Consider the following 15,706-nt stretch of genomic DNA (forward strand, 5'->3'; position numbering starts at 1 on the left):
CAGAAACACCCATAGATGAATAGATGATGAGGTTGATGCACACATTGTCAGAGCTAGTTCAGCATTTGGGATGCTTCAGAAGAGTGTGTGGAAGAGAAGTGATATTAGGTTGCCTACTAAGCTGAAGGTCTACAGAACCATTGTACTGACCTCATTGATGTATGCCAGTGAAACCTGGACAGTCTACCAGTGCCTTACCAGAAAATTGAACTATTTCCATTTGAACTGTCTTAGGAAGATTCTGAAGGCCACCTGGCAAGATAAGGCAGTGAACATTGAGGTCCTTTCTTGAGTTGAATGCCAAGCATTCAAACTCTGCTTTAGAGAGCACAACTCTGATGGGCTGGCCACATTGTTCAAATACCAAATGTACACCTGCCTAAAAAACTATTTTACAGAGAACTCACACAAGTCAAAGAACTCCCATGGAGGTCAGAAAAAATGATATAAAGGCACTTTTAGAGTCTCTCTGAAGAATTTTGGAATCAATTGTGAGACATGGGAGACACTGGCACAGTACTATCCAGCATGGCATGCCCATATCAAAAAAGGCACTGTGCTTTATAAGCACAGCAGAATTGTGGTGGCTCAAAAGAAACAGGAGATGCACAAATTTGGAGACCTCTCCAGTCCAAATGTTCATATGTGCTATTTGTGCCCGATCTATGGGAGATCTTTCCAAGCTCATACTGGTCTGATCAGCTACAGTCAGACACACTGTACATTAACTCTGGCATACTAAAGTCATTTTGGTCCTCTTCCAGAACGAAGGACAAACAAAAAGAACAACATACTCCCTGAAACCACTTCCACCCTCAGGGCTCTATTCTCTTTTATCTATCTTTGTCTGTGTTTCTGTGTTTATTCTCAATGTGTGTCTCTCTGCTCCTAACTGGATGTGTTATCTCTTACTGACCGCTTCTTGATAATGACATAGTCAATAGAAGGAGAGGAAAAAATGAGAGAAATTTCTCCTCCCATGGACAATTATCCCTCAGGAGTTTGGCTCAACCTGGAATCCCTAAGAATCCCAAATTGAAATCTTTCACCAATAGAGATATGCCGCAATTATTCTGCCATTTAAAGCTCTTAAAGGAATGATTAGCTCATTTGACTAGCCAATCATACTCTTCACTTCTAGACCCAATCAAAGAGCTTTGAACTTAGGGTATAGATAGTCTTATTTATGCTTATTATGCCACAGGTTGATTCTGCAACTCAATCTAAGAAGCATTCTCACTTGATAAAGACATCAAGGCATAGAGTATCTTGTTAATTGACAAGGGGAGGGGAATATTAGAACTCAACCCTTTACATATGTTAAGATTCTTTAGCATGGTATAATAGCATCTTTGTTATATTCATATCTGCATAACTCATCTCACAAATACATGATGTTTTAATGTGAGAAATTATGTTTTCCAGTACTGAACAAAACCTATTTCTATATGCATCAAAACTAGGAAATTAGTTTAGGAATACTAAGGCCTTGGAGAATCTGTGCATATTAAGAAAGTTATTGATGAACCTCACTGATCAATAGATTATTTAAGGTCTTATAACAACAAATGGTACTGTCCTTCCTATATATATAAATGATGGGCATCGTTCCACTTATTACTCAGATGGATGTGTGATCTTATCTAGGTGAAGTTACATTCAACAATTCACAAACCTATCCACACTTGCCTACCCTGTGCAGTTATTGACCATGTCCTTCCAAAATACTGAGGTTCTTGCTCATTTTCTCCTGACATCTCAAGAATACCAATGTAGCATGTGGGATATCTACCAGTTATTCCTTGCTCTTTCTGCTTGACCAAGATATCTTCTTTTTCCCTCGTGTATTTCTTTGGTGTCATCCTTTACTATAATTCTCCTTCATAATTCTTTATTTGCTAAACTTCATAGTCTTTTCACCTCCACCATGTTTCTCTTCATTGCTATCTGAATGATTCTCATTTTCAATTCAGTTGGTGAGGAAGAACTGTATCCCTAGTTTGTATAAGGCTTGAGAACTCTACAGACTAGATAAGGACACTTTGTCATTCAAGGAAATATCCCTGTTGTTGTTGTTCAGTTGTATCTGACTCTTCATGATCCCATTTGGGTTTCTTGGCCAAGTTACTGAAGTGGTTTGCCATTTCCTTCTCCAGATCATTTAACAGATTTAACTGAGACAATTAGGGTTAAGTAACTTGCTCACAGTTAAACATCTATTAAGTGTCTCAGGCTGAATTTGAACTCAGGTCTTCCTGACTCCAAGCCCAGGAGTCTACCCTCTGTACCACCTTGCTGCCCCAGAGATATGTTAGCTATATTTTCAACTTCATTTGTTTGCCTCTAATTCCAAAATCTTTTAATAAATTCCACTAAGATATGTGTTTTATGCATGAATTATCTTTCATTTCGCTGATATGGCCATTGCCTTACCACAAAATTGCTTATTTAGAAAGCACTCATTGGTAAATGGGGGCAGGGGGAATTGCAGAGATTGATTGACCTTGGCCACCTCCAATAAGTCCCTGAATTTCCAAATTAATACACATGGTATTCAGTTTCATATTGAATATGTTAATATGTTTTGCCATTTCATGATCTGGGATTAGAAGGGAGGCCAAGGAAGGGATCAGCTGAATCAAAGTTTAACTTTCCTCTCCCATTTGGCATAGTACAATGTTCTCCTGGTTCTGCTCACTTCACTCTGCATCAGTTCCTATAAGATTTCCTAGGTTTTTCTTAAGTCTGCCTGCTCATCATTTCTTATGGAACAATAGTATTCCATCACAATCATATACCACAACCTGTTCATCCATCGCCCAATTGATGGGCATCTCTGCAATTTCCAATTATTTGCCTCTACAAAAAGAGTTGCTATGAATATTTCTGTACACATAGGTCCTTTTCCTTTTTCAAAAAATCTCTTTGTAGTACAGACCTAGTCGTGGTATTGCTGGGCACATGTAGTTTTATAGCCCTTTCAGCATAGTTCCAAATTGCTCTCCAGAATGGTTGGATCACTTCACAACTTCATCAACAGTGCATTTGTGTCCCAATTTTTCCACATCCCCTCCAACATTTGTCATTTTCCTTTTCTATCATACTAGCTAATCTGATAGGTGTGAAGTAGTATCTCAGAGTTGTTTTAGTTTGCATTTCTCTAATCAATAGTGATTTGTTTTCCCCATAATTAAAAAGCATTGTCAGAGGAAAATGTATGTCTCATGAGAGTCTGGGGTGGGGTGGGGAGAAGGAATATGGAAGAGAGTTTAAGAATTTGAGAGTTTGGGGATGATGGATTTTGGAGGGAAAATATATACACTGTGTGTGTGTGTGTGTGTGAGAGAGAGAGAGAGAGAGAGAGAGAGAGAGAGAGAGAGAGAGAGAGAGAGAGAGAGGAGAAACAGAGGGAGAGAGAGACAGAAAAAAATGTGTGTGTTTGGGGCAGGGGGTATTTGTGTGTGCATGTTGGAGCTGGGCTGTGAACTAGTGAAATAACCTCTCATCTTTCAGAACTCTCCTAAGTGATTTGCCTGAATAAGTGCTGCATTCAGTGTGTGGAAGGAGGCTCTCCTTTCAGGGAGAGCCTCCCTATGCCATTAATACTAAGTAAAGCAGCGTGGGATGATAAAGGCTTTGGCTCAGGGTCCTCCAAACAAGAGGGAGCCACCCTTCAGCAAGCAGAAACAAGAAAGCTCAGCATCTAGTGATCAAGAATGACTTGTTAAAATAGGAAGCTACCATATGGGGCTCCTTCCCAGCCCAGCCCTGTCTAGCCCTGCCTTGCTCTTTGGCTCCAGTTCCCTGGCCCAGGTGGAGGCCTCAGTACAAGCTCATGCAGTCTAAGGATACCCACTCCTGGAGGCCAGTCTTCCTAGGTTTCTATTTCCTTACCTCAAGCAATGAATTGCTGTCTACAAAATCCCCTTCTCATTTCTTGGCTGAATTGATCTTTGGAGGAAAAAAGCTATCTGAAGGCATATATTATACTTTTTGCTTTGCATTCATTCTGTTGTTTACTCCAGGTGCAAAAAATTGCCAGTTGAGTTTCTGGTCTTCAGAACACCTCTCCAATACGTTCACTGTGGTAAAAATAAATAAATAAACAAACCAATCTGAGAAGGAATTAATCACAGAAAAGGTCACATTCGATATGTGAAAGCACCATTTCAAGAAATCACCGTGCCGCACCATCATCTGCATGGCCATAAAAAGAGGGAACACCTTATAAACCATCTGTCAGCACAATCAACATGAGATCAGCTGGGGATTATTTTAATAGGTTTAACTTCAGCCTAACATATCCGAGGACATTATAATCTGTGGACAGATTGCTGCAGAGAAATACAAAATTTATATTCTCCATCTCCATCCCATTCCCCTCCTCCCTGCCTTGGATTAGCCACCCTAATAGACTGCCTTATAGACAGTAAACTTTGTAGCCACTCAACTTCAAGGGGACCTCATAGTTTCTTGCCTGTTTTTAGGTCGAGTTGTCCATATTCCCAAATCTGAAGAAGGGGGTCATAGACTCCTGTACCTCTGCTTATACCTGTGAATGCTTCCCAGTGAGGCCCAGTGGGTGATCTTGGTCATGTTTATTCCCAAATAATTAATTGTTGGTTGTTTTTTATTATATTATTCTTTATGTCAATTCTTATGTCTTTATCTGTGTCAATATTTTTTATTTATGTCAATAAGAATGCAGGTGCTTTTGTTGTTTATTTTATATTCTGTTAGCTTGCTGGAGTAATTTATTCTATTAGTCAATTTTTAGAGTCACTTGGATTTTCTAGGTCTCTTCTTGCAAAAGTATTCTAACTTCTTTAATGGTTATCCTGCATCTTTTCTCTCTCTGTCTCTGTGTCTTTCTCTCTGTCTCTCCCTGTCTCTGTCTCTCTCTCAGATTACAACTGTTTCTAAAGCTGCAGTCATTGAATGTTAGAAGATGTGGGTTCAAATCCTGCCTCTGGCACATGCTACTTATATGACTTTAAGCAAGTCACGTAATCTCTCTTTGGAATATAGATCTAGTAGTGGTATTGCTGGGCCAAATGTTACATGCAGAAGAGGAAGAACAAGGAGGAGGAAGAGGAACAGCAGTAAGAAAAGGAGGAAGAGGAAATGGAAGAAGCTTTTTTTTTAAAAGACTATCTATGGATTGCCATATTGCATGATTATGCCATCACAAACTATACTAATTAAATTCCAACTCTGTGGAATGGAGAGAATGGTAGAAATGGGATAGAGTTCAGGGCCTGGAGACAAGAAAACTTATCTTCCTGAGTTCAAATATGGCCTCAGATACTTACTAGTTGTGTGACCCTGGGCAAGTCATTTAACCCTGTTTGCCTCAGTTCCTCATGTATAAAATGAGCTGGAGAAGGAAATGGGAAACTATTCAGTATCTTTGCCCAGAGAACCCTAAAAGGGGTCACAAAGAGTTGGACACTACTGAAAAATAACTCATGATCATATTGCTCAGAATAGCTATGTCATTCACAGTTGACCATCATGCAATATTGCTATATGTATAAAAATATTTATAGAAGCTCTTTTTGTGGTGGCAAAGAATTGGAAATTGAGGGGAAGCCCATCAATTGGGGAATAACTAAACAAGCTGTGGCATATGATCTTGATGAAATACTATTGTGCTATAAGAAATGACAAGCAGGGTGGTTTCAAAAACCTGGGAAGACTTCTATGAATTGATGCAAAGTGAAGTGAGCAGAAACAGGAGAACATTGTACACGAGATAATTTTGAAGGATTTGTGACAAAAAAAAATGTGATCCACTTCCAGATCTGGAGTCTGAATGTAGGTCAAAGCATACTATTTTTAGCTTTATTTTTCCTGGTTTGTTTTTCTTTTGCAACATGGCTAATATCGAAATATGTTTTGCATGACTGCACTTGTATATCAATTTGCTTGCCTTCTCAAGGAGGGGGAAGGAGAAGGAGGGGTAGAATTTGGAACTCAACATTTAAAAAAAACCAAATGTTAAAAATTTCTATCACATATAATATATATGTGATGTCTATGTGATAAAATCTATTAATTAATTAAATAAATTAAGAAAAAAATAATAAAAATTAAGTGTGGGGAGAAGTGTCATTTCCCACAACTTACAAAATGACTGATAACATCATGCCAGGCAGCAGACAGTGTTCTAACTAACGTCACAATACTTGCAGGCCTGAACAGAAGTGGATGGTAAAAGAGGGTGGTACTTGCTTAGTCTTCTTGAGGCCAGACCTAAATGGGCATTTTGTCTATTGCTTTGACTGCCAACAGGTAAGTAATGGAGTTTCAGAAGTTCAAAGTAAAGATTATATCCAAAAAATTTACTTTGACCCTCAACTCTTCCAAAACAGGAATAACAAATAAGTCCCAGTGGCTAAAAGTGAGTTTTTTGAGCTTCAGGAACCTGAGAAAAGTTGTAGAATTTGATGACTTGGGTATGCATGGAAAGAATGGCAAGAGAGAGACTGCATCCCACCCTCACCCTCCCCACCCCCTGAGAGTAATCTGCTTATGCTCACTAGCTTCTAAGACCTCCAATGGCATCTCTGGAAGTCAGGTCCCAGAAACACAGTGCTACGGTCATAGAAAACCGCTTCTCTTTGCTTTCCTTTGTGGGAAGGAAGGGAGGTGGTATGGTGTCATTTCCTTGACATGTGCATCAAGGTCATGTAGCAAAAGGGGTCAGGTTGAGGATGAGGAGGGAGGGGGCAGGACAGGGCAGGTTGGAACAGTTATTGTGGGGAGTGCAATCTCGTGAATAAAATGCTCTCCCTTTAAAAAAAAATAGTAATTGGTTAAGCAAAACATTTTATATTCCTCATTTAAGACCTGAAATTGCTTTGAGTGGTTGGGGGTAGATTGGATTAAATTTTTCTACAAGCCAGTTATCCTAGATGGAAAAAAAAATCCCTACTACTCGGATGGTTGTATTTCACACCACATACTGAAATGAATAAAAGGTCAATCATTTCAAATACAGCCCTGAAGTCTTCACTTACTGCTTCCCTTTTGCTCATACCCACTGCACCTGCAAGTTCTAAAATGGGTTTATTGATTTTTTTTTTCATCACAGCACGACACTAGTGCTTTTTATTTACATGCAGAAAAAAAATACTTTTTCTCCCCTTTCCATAAAATTTTCTCATGTAAGATTCTCTGGCTATTGGTTTGACTAATTTCAATTCTCACCACTATAATGGGTAATATAGAGTGGCATATGGTTTGCAGTTTTCCTAAATTTCTGTTTGGCATTGGAAAAATGCAAAACTGGCAAAGAGACAGTTCAAATCCCTTAAGCACGTGAGGAAGCAGTGGAATCTTGTCTGAATCATGGTTTTAATCTTAAATATGCTTATATCCTTGAGAACAAGAAAAAAACAACTTAGAAATAGTCTTGCCTTAAATTAAGTTATGGCATCACAATCAATATCCTTCTCTGAAACAACTAGTAACTCAGATACAAGTCTGCAAGAATATTTATGTAGTGGTCACTTGGCTTCATGAATCATATGAATGAAGCTCTAAATTCAATCAAGCTCTGAGCTCCACATTCTAGAATATGAAAAGAAGTGAGTTATTGCTTTAAGAAACTGACTTCTAGGCAACAATTTTTTTTCTGACATACATTAAGTATAATGAAATATTCTGATACAAAAGCCAAGCTGGTAGTAGTCGTCCCAAATGAATGAACTCTATCCAAACCAAATTTAAAAGATAGTATGAAAATGATTCAAAATTTAAAACTTTTTTTTTGATACCACAGAGGCCCTCTATGAAGAAACAAGTTTAAGAAGATGGGTCTCTAACATTAATATTCAAACAATCAGTAAGCATTTATTAACAAATGTTATCATGTGCCAGAGACTTGTCCTGTAATATGAAGAAAAGATCTTGCTGAAAGTTTAAATACTTTTATAGCAATAGATTGAAATGCTAAAGGGAAAAGGGAGATTGTGAACCAAAGAAATTAAATAATCTTGTTAGAAACTATGAAGGTAAAACAAAATGGGAGGAAGACCCAGTGGAGACTTGCATCCTTTTCTAGAAAGCAAATAATTTTTTCTGTTATTTTCAAGTAAATTCAACAAGCATTTCTTCAGTGCTTACATACGGCCTATCTTCAATATTTAGGAGAAGTCGGGGTAATAAATTAGTATAGATCTTTGATTTCAGTGATCTAGGCCCATGGCAGAAAACTCAAATACAAAGGGGGTGCCATTATATCATTGATAAGGATCCCTGCAGGTTCATAGTGACCTAGAAACCTACCTATTAACATTGTCTGTGTTGTATGTATTTTTATTTCTTTTTGCTAAATATGTCCTAATTACATTTTAATCTGTTTCCCTCAGCACCTGTGGGTGGCTAGATGGTGCAGTGGATAGACTGCCAGGGCTAAACTCAGGAAGACTTATTTTCCTGAGTTCAAATCTGGCCCCACACACTAGTTGTGTGACAGTGGGTAAGTCACTTAACCCTGTTTGCCTCGGTTTCCTCATCTGTAAAATGAACTAGAGAAAGAAATGGCAGACAACTCCAATATCTCAACCAAGAAGACCCTAAATGGAGTCACAAAGTGACAGACCCAACTAAAACAACTCAATAATAATAGCAGCTTGTCTAAGGAACTCCTAAAACAGAAATTCCTTCCATTGATGCAGAAGAGATTCATTCATAATTTATAGGTTTAGAGAGTTGCACAAGGCACCCAAAAGATCAGTTATTTGCCCAAGGTTACATAGTCAGCATCTGTTAGAGGCAGAACTTTATTTAACCAAGGCCTTCCTGACTCCAAAGACAAGCTCTCTATCCTCTGTACCATGCTGTCCATGATCTCCAAGTATTCTATTTACAATTTAAAGAGTAGTCTAGGTACTGAGAGTTTAGGTGATTTACCCAGAGATATATAACCAGTATATATCAGAAGTGAGATTTGAACCTAGGTATGCTTAATGGGAGCTAACTGGGGAACTGGGCAGACCCCTGGACCTAGAGTCAAGACCTGAGTTCAAATCAATTCCCAGACATTTACTGGCTATGTGAACCTGGATAGGTCGTTGGATCTATGTCTGCCTCAGTTTCCTCTCCTATCAAATGGTAGTTGTGTGGATCAAGTGATATTTGTAAAGTGCTTTGCAAACCTTACACTCAAGTACACTATACTTGAATGAATGAGCTCATGAGTTTTATTTTGGCTTTCTCTTCCTTCACATTTGTTTCTCAATACTGAACCTTTTTAAAAGATTTGGAAGCATAGCATGATCAGATGAACTGGGTCCAAAACCAGACCGCCACTTCCTACGTGTAGACCTTGGGCAAATCACTAAGCCTCAGTTTCTTCATAAAACGATTAGATTACGTGATGTCTAAAGTCCCTCTGAGCTTGAAATCCTATGAACCTATCAATAAGTGCTCTGAGATGTGGAAACATTTATTCATAAGGGCTTTTGGCAAGGAGAATTGCGGCTTGACAAATTCTAGTTTCCATTTTTAAAGTAAGGCTTCTTCCAGTAATCTCTCCTGTGGCTATAGGTTTAATTATTTATTTAGACAATCATTTAGGTAATAGGATTTTAATGTGACTGTAGACAAACCTTCATGAGAGATGTGGAGACATTTGGAGATTTGGAGAGGAAGCAAGATAGAGTGGGGAGAATGCTAAACCTGCAGTTAGAAGTCCATACCTACTAGCTCTGTAATTTTAGAGAAGTCATTTCATGTTTCAAAGTTCCTTAGTAAAATGGAGATAATCATACCTATGCTACGGACCTCACAGGATTGTTCTAAGGACAAGTGCTTTGGAATCATTAAAGTTCTGGGTAAACATTAGTTGCTATTATTAAAATGGGCTCCTTCTGTCCTGATCTTAAGAGAGCCCTCCTCATAGGTCTCATACCATTTTGTTGGAACTTCTCCTTAGCATTTAACACCTTCTATTTTGTAATACAGCTATTTATGTACATACTTGTTTTGGGTAGGCACCTTCGTGACACAGTCAATGGAATGCTGGACCTACGGTCAGGAAGTTCTGAGTTCAAATGTAGCCTCACCCATTTAACCAATGGTATGACCCTGAGCAAGTCACTATACTACTGTTTGACTCAGTTTCTTCATCTGTAAAATGAAGATAATAATTGTACCTATCTTCTATCTATCTTCTAGGGTTGTTGTGATGATAAAAGGAAATAGTATTTGTAAAGTGCTTTGCAAACCTTAAGTGCTATGTAGACGTCAGATATTATTATTGTCACACTGGGACATTGTTATTATTGCATCCCTTACCAGAATGCCAAGAAAATCCTAAATAGGATCACAAAGAGTCATACATGACTGGAAAATGACTGAACAATAAACATGTATGAAAATCCACTGGATATGATATTCTTCACAGTAGTATAGTATGATAATCACCAGTTGCTGATGAGAAGCAGGGATTGGCACACTGTAAACTATGCATGTGGCCCTAAGGTGACTTTCTGACCCACCAATGTGAGATCCAATTCAATTCAATAAACATTAAGCCCTGCTATGTGCCAGGCACTGTGTTAAGTGCTGGGGATACAAAAAGAGGCAAAAAACGGCCCTTGCTGTAAAAAGAGCTGGCAATTTACTGATGGAGACAATACGTAAACAAATATATGCAAAGCAAACTACATACAGGATAAATACGAAATAATAAAGGGAATGCACTGGAAGTAAGAGAGATTACGGAAGGCTTACCTTCCTGGGATTTTAGTTTGAACTTGAAGGAATCCAGAGAGGTCAGTAGTCTGAGTGGAGGAGTGGAATCCATTCCAGGCATGGTGGACAGCCAGAGAGAATGTCCAGAACTGAGATGGAGTGTCTTGTTCATGGAACAGCCACGAGGTCGGTGTCCTGTATCAAAGAATATGAAATAGGGAGTAAGGAGTTAGATGACAGGAAAGGCAGGCTTTGAATGCCAAATAGAACATTTTGTCTTTGCACCTGGAGGCAATAGGGAGTTTATTGAGTAGAAGAGGTGACATAATCAGATTTGTTTTTGAGGAAAAGAAATTTATGATAGAATGGGGATGACAGCAGGGCAATCTGTTGGAGGAGATGGGATGGAGTGGATTTCTTGAACAAGTAGAGGGGTTAATCTTGATAAGAAGTAAGACCACTTCATCATGTGAAACAGGGGTGAAGGAAGAAAAGGTGACAGAAGGCATCTGAGTGACAGGAGATGAGAAAGAGGGGAGAAGAGGCAGTTTGTGGCAAAGTGGAAGAGATCCAATCTGATGGCAGATCCTCCTGGGATATGTGAACAATTAGCTCTACTCTCTTTTCCACAGACATACAAAATAATAATGACTGTAGCAGTAGGGGTGGCAGTGAGTGTCATCCTCTAGCCCACTTCGCCCAAGGAATTCTTACTTATCTTTTTAAAGATCAATTCAAATACTACCCTCTTCAGGCAACCCTAGTTGGTTAAAAAACAAAAACAAAAACATTCCCCTTAGAGGAGTCAAGCATTTTATTAATAATAATTTAAAACTTAGAAATGATAATAAAAATTAAATGTTTCAATATTTCATGTTTACAATAATCTCATCAATCCAACTGTGCTTATTGAAACCCCTTGGATTTCCTTTAGGTCCAGGGGATATCCCTATTCTCCATTCCCATTTGACATAGGCTCTAAAAATGTTAGAGCAATAAGGCATGAAAAAAGTTAAAGTTAAAAAGAGGCAAAGGGGATGAAATCATTTTTATCCGAAAGTGAAATGGTGATTTTCTTTTTTAAAAAAGAGAGAAAATGAAAATAATCAAGAGGATTAATAGCTTCAGAAAAGTAGCAAGATAAATTCATGAAAATCACTGTTATTTTTATACAATAATTTTAAAAGAAACAATAGAAAAAGAAATCCCATTCAAAATAAAGACAAATTGCACAACGTATCTGGGAGTTAATTTACCAAGTCATATTAAGGTTTTATATAATTACAAAAATAAGGGAAGACAAATGATTAGAGGGAAATTTACTGTTTGTGGTGGTGCCATGAGAATATAATAAAAACAACTATACTACTTTAATGAATTTATAGATTTAGGGCTATCCCAACCAAACTGCTTAGGTATTAACTTATACAATCAGATAAAAAAATTCATTTAGAGAAACAAAAGTCTAATTATCATGAGGAAAATAATGAAAAGAAGCAGTAATGAAGGGAACACATTACTAGTAGATCTCAAATTACTATAAAGTGGTTAATACAACAGTATAGTGTTAAGTGAACCCAGTAATACAAACTTCTGGGGAATGGAGTATCATACAAAAACTACAAGGAAAAGAGTTTAGCAGAAATTAAGTTTAAGTCAGCATTTATTGATAACAATTATAAACCTAGAAACTATGCTTTGGTATTTCAGTCATTATATAACTTTATCGATGTGATTACACCATCAAACAGTATAATGATACATATATAGATAGATAGATAGATATATGTGTATATATATATATATATATATATATATATATATATATATATATATATGCCACAGATAAGCTCCAAAAAGATATATGATTTATACAGTTAATATAAAAGTTCATTTCATAAAAATGTTAAACTACATGAGAACATGTCATTCACAACTCTAGGCAGGGAAAAATTAGTAACCAACTTAGGAATGGAAGAGTTCACAAAAGAAAAAGAATTTTCTTGATTTTATAAAATGTAAAAAGCTTTTTAATGAACAAAATCAATGCAGCAAGAAAAAGAAGAAAACGTTTTGGCAGAAAAAGATTTGTATCAAATGCCTCTGATAAAAATTTAATATTCAAGATATAAGATATGGAATAGATCTGTAATTTCACTGGTCTAGGAAAGTGGTTCTTAAATGTTTTGCTCTTAGGACCCCTTTAAACTCTTAAAATTATTGAGAAACCCAGAGCTTTTATTTAAGTAGGTTGAATCTATTGATATTTACCACATTAGATATTAAAACATATACATTTTAAAATACTTATTATTAATTCATTTGAAAATAATAATAGTAAACCCATTACATTAATATAAATAACATATTTTGTGAAAAATAATTTTGTTTTCCAAAACAAAAAAATTTAGTGCTGAAAGTTTTTGTTTTACGTATTTTTGAAAATTTCTTTAATGTTGGGCTTAATAGAAGACAGGTGATTTCTCATTTCACTCTTTTTAGATGGTTTAGTTAGAGTATATATAGAAAATCTGGCTTTACACAGATAGCTAGTTGGAAAAGGAAGGAATATTATCATAAAAGAATAACATCATAGTATCATGAAAAATTTTGAACTCATAGTCTCCCTGAAGAGATCCTAAGGACATTCAGAAGTTCACAGGCTGTGCTTTGAGAACTTCTGGTTTAGGGAATTTTTGTCAATTCAGGTTAACATTTTTATGCAATTTATAGTCTTCAACTGCTCATTTGCCTAAGGTACTGACAGGTTAAAATGTCTTACTTGCCCTGGCTCATATAGATAATATGTATCAGAGACGGGACTTAAACCCAGGTTTTCCTGGTTTCAATATCAATTCTGTATCCGCTATGCTACCATGGCTCTACCAGAATGTGTGTGTATGTGTGCGTGTGTATATTCAGATATGTGAGTATATGTATATATGTACATATATGTGTATACACAACATATGTGTACCTCATACACATATATACATGCACATGCGTCTAGACATGTGCATGTGCATGTGAATACCTATATACATAAATATACATATATATTCTCTATATATGTAAAATAATAATATTCAACATTCAAATCTGACCTCAGACACATAAAACTTACTAGCTGTGTGACTCTGGGCAAGTCACTTAACCCCAAATGCCTCAATAAAACCAAAACAACACCCCCCCCAAAAAAAAACAACTTTGAGAGACTAAGTATGTATAGAATGGTTTTACATATAATACATATACATATTTGTGTCTACCAGTAGCTATCTCTAGGGTGGGAGGCAGGGGGAGGAAAGAAAAAAATGGGAAAAAGTTACCAATAATTTTTTAAAAGAAATAGCAAGTTGTACATAATGGATTTGCAGTTTCATGTACAATCATCTTTTTTTCTATTCTACTATGTTATGGAAATGTTTCTTTTATTTCTTAAGTTTAGAATAAAATATTTTTAAAAAAAAGAACCTTTGCCATAGATATTTTGGGAAGCTATTCCAAGTAATTTCAGTAGTTCTACCCAACTGCCCAAAAGGACTTCAGTGTCCTGAGAGACAATCAAGGAGAGAATATGGGGGTCCTTTAAACTTCTATATTCTATGGGAAGTGCTGGCTCGTGGAAGATACACAATACCCAAGAACTAGGGAAGAAAGTTCACAAAGTGGGTAAGTAATAAGTGACCATAAGCCAACATAGAATTCTAGAGGAAACAGTTTGTAAGGTACCAGGACAGATGTTTCCTCTAACCCCTGGAAGATCTCTTATGTGAGATGCCTGGGGTCGTGGAAATATCAATACAAAAGAAATCTACAAAAACAGAGTCATTTTGGACTGGAGATATAGGTTGAGCTATGGGCATACTCTGCTGAGACAAAAACTCTGGATACTCTTTCCCTGAAGCCATGCTAGAGAGCTGGTACCCTGAGAAAGGGGATGATTGTTATTAGCTAGAGGTGAGGAGAACCTGAAATGATGTGGAGAAACAGGCAAAATAAGACCCGGCTCAAAAGAAGAAATTTGGCGCTATCTGCTAGTGTGGTTACAAGGAACTGTACAATGAACATGCCAGGATTGCAAATGGGGGGGTGGTGGGTGAGATGGGGAAGGGCTTATGATTGCCATCAGCTGAGGAAAACTACAAGAAGCAGGATACCTGAAAATACCCAGGAATAGAAATGACATTCTGCTATATATGCTGAGATCAATTAGAGTAGAGTTGCAGGAATAAGTAATACTCAAGATGATGCAGAATTACAGGGAATAGCAACCTTATGCCTCCTCCCTTGCTTCCTGGAGCTCCTACATTGAGAAATACTTTAAATTACTGAGGCAATATAACTCTGGGGAGAGCAGTGTTTCTCTTTGATAGGTTTTGTTGTTTTCTGGTAAGAGTATTATTAGCTTTCTTTAATCCTTGGTGAGATAAAGTCAAGACCAGCTACAAAATGGAGTTAGTTTGATGGAGAAATAAAAAAAAAAATCAGATTCTATCTCATAAACACATCTTGTGCTACCACATGTATTCTCCTCTATCTTGTGTTTCTGTAACTCATCCATGGGAAAGTAGATGGTATAAATTATAAATAATTTATGAATGCAGGTGGATGCAATTAATCAGGATCCCTCCATTCTGAGAATAGAAAGACCCTGAAACCTAATCATCCCCCTGCCAAAACAACCGAAACCTACTCTTTCCCCTCTCCAAACTTGGAAAACCCCTAATCCCCAATTGGAAATCGGATTATTTAATTTTGTATTCTGGTTTGTATTCTGATTGTTTTCTTCAAATTAATTGGTCTTACGTGATTAATTGTTTTTAATGCATAAAAATCAATTTCATTCTGTATTCAGGATCTTCAGACTGACTGGGGAGTCCATTGACCCATTTATTATGCCTGTCTAGCTTAGTAAATTACTTTTGCTCAGATTGTTTCCTTAATTGTTATTAATTAAACTGCCACAGTAGAGGTGTGTGTTTATTTAGAGAATAAACCC

This window comes from Phascolarctos cinereus, unplaced genomic scaffold, assembly GCF_003287225.1.
Source record: "Phascolarctos cinereus isolate Bilbo 61053 unplaced genomic scaffold, phaCin_HiC Scaffold_726;HRSCAF=1367, whole genome shotgun sequence".
Classification (NCBI taxonomy): domain Eukaryota; kingdom Metazoa; phylum Chordata; class Mammalia; order Diprotodontia; family Phascolarctidae; genus Phascolarctos; species Phascolarctos cinereus.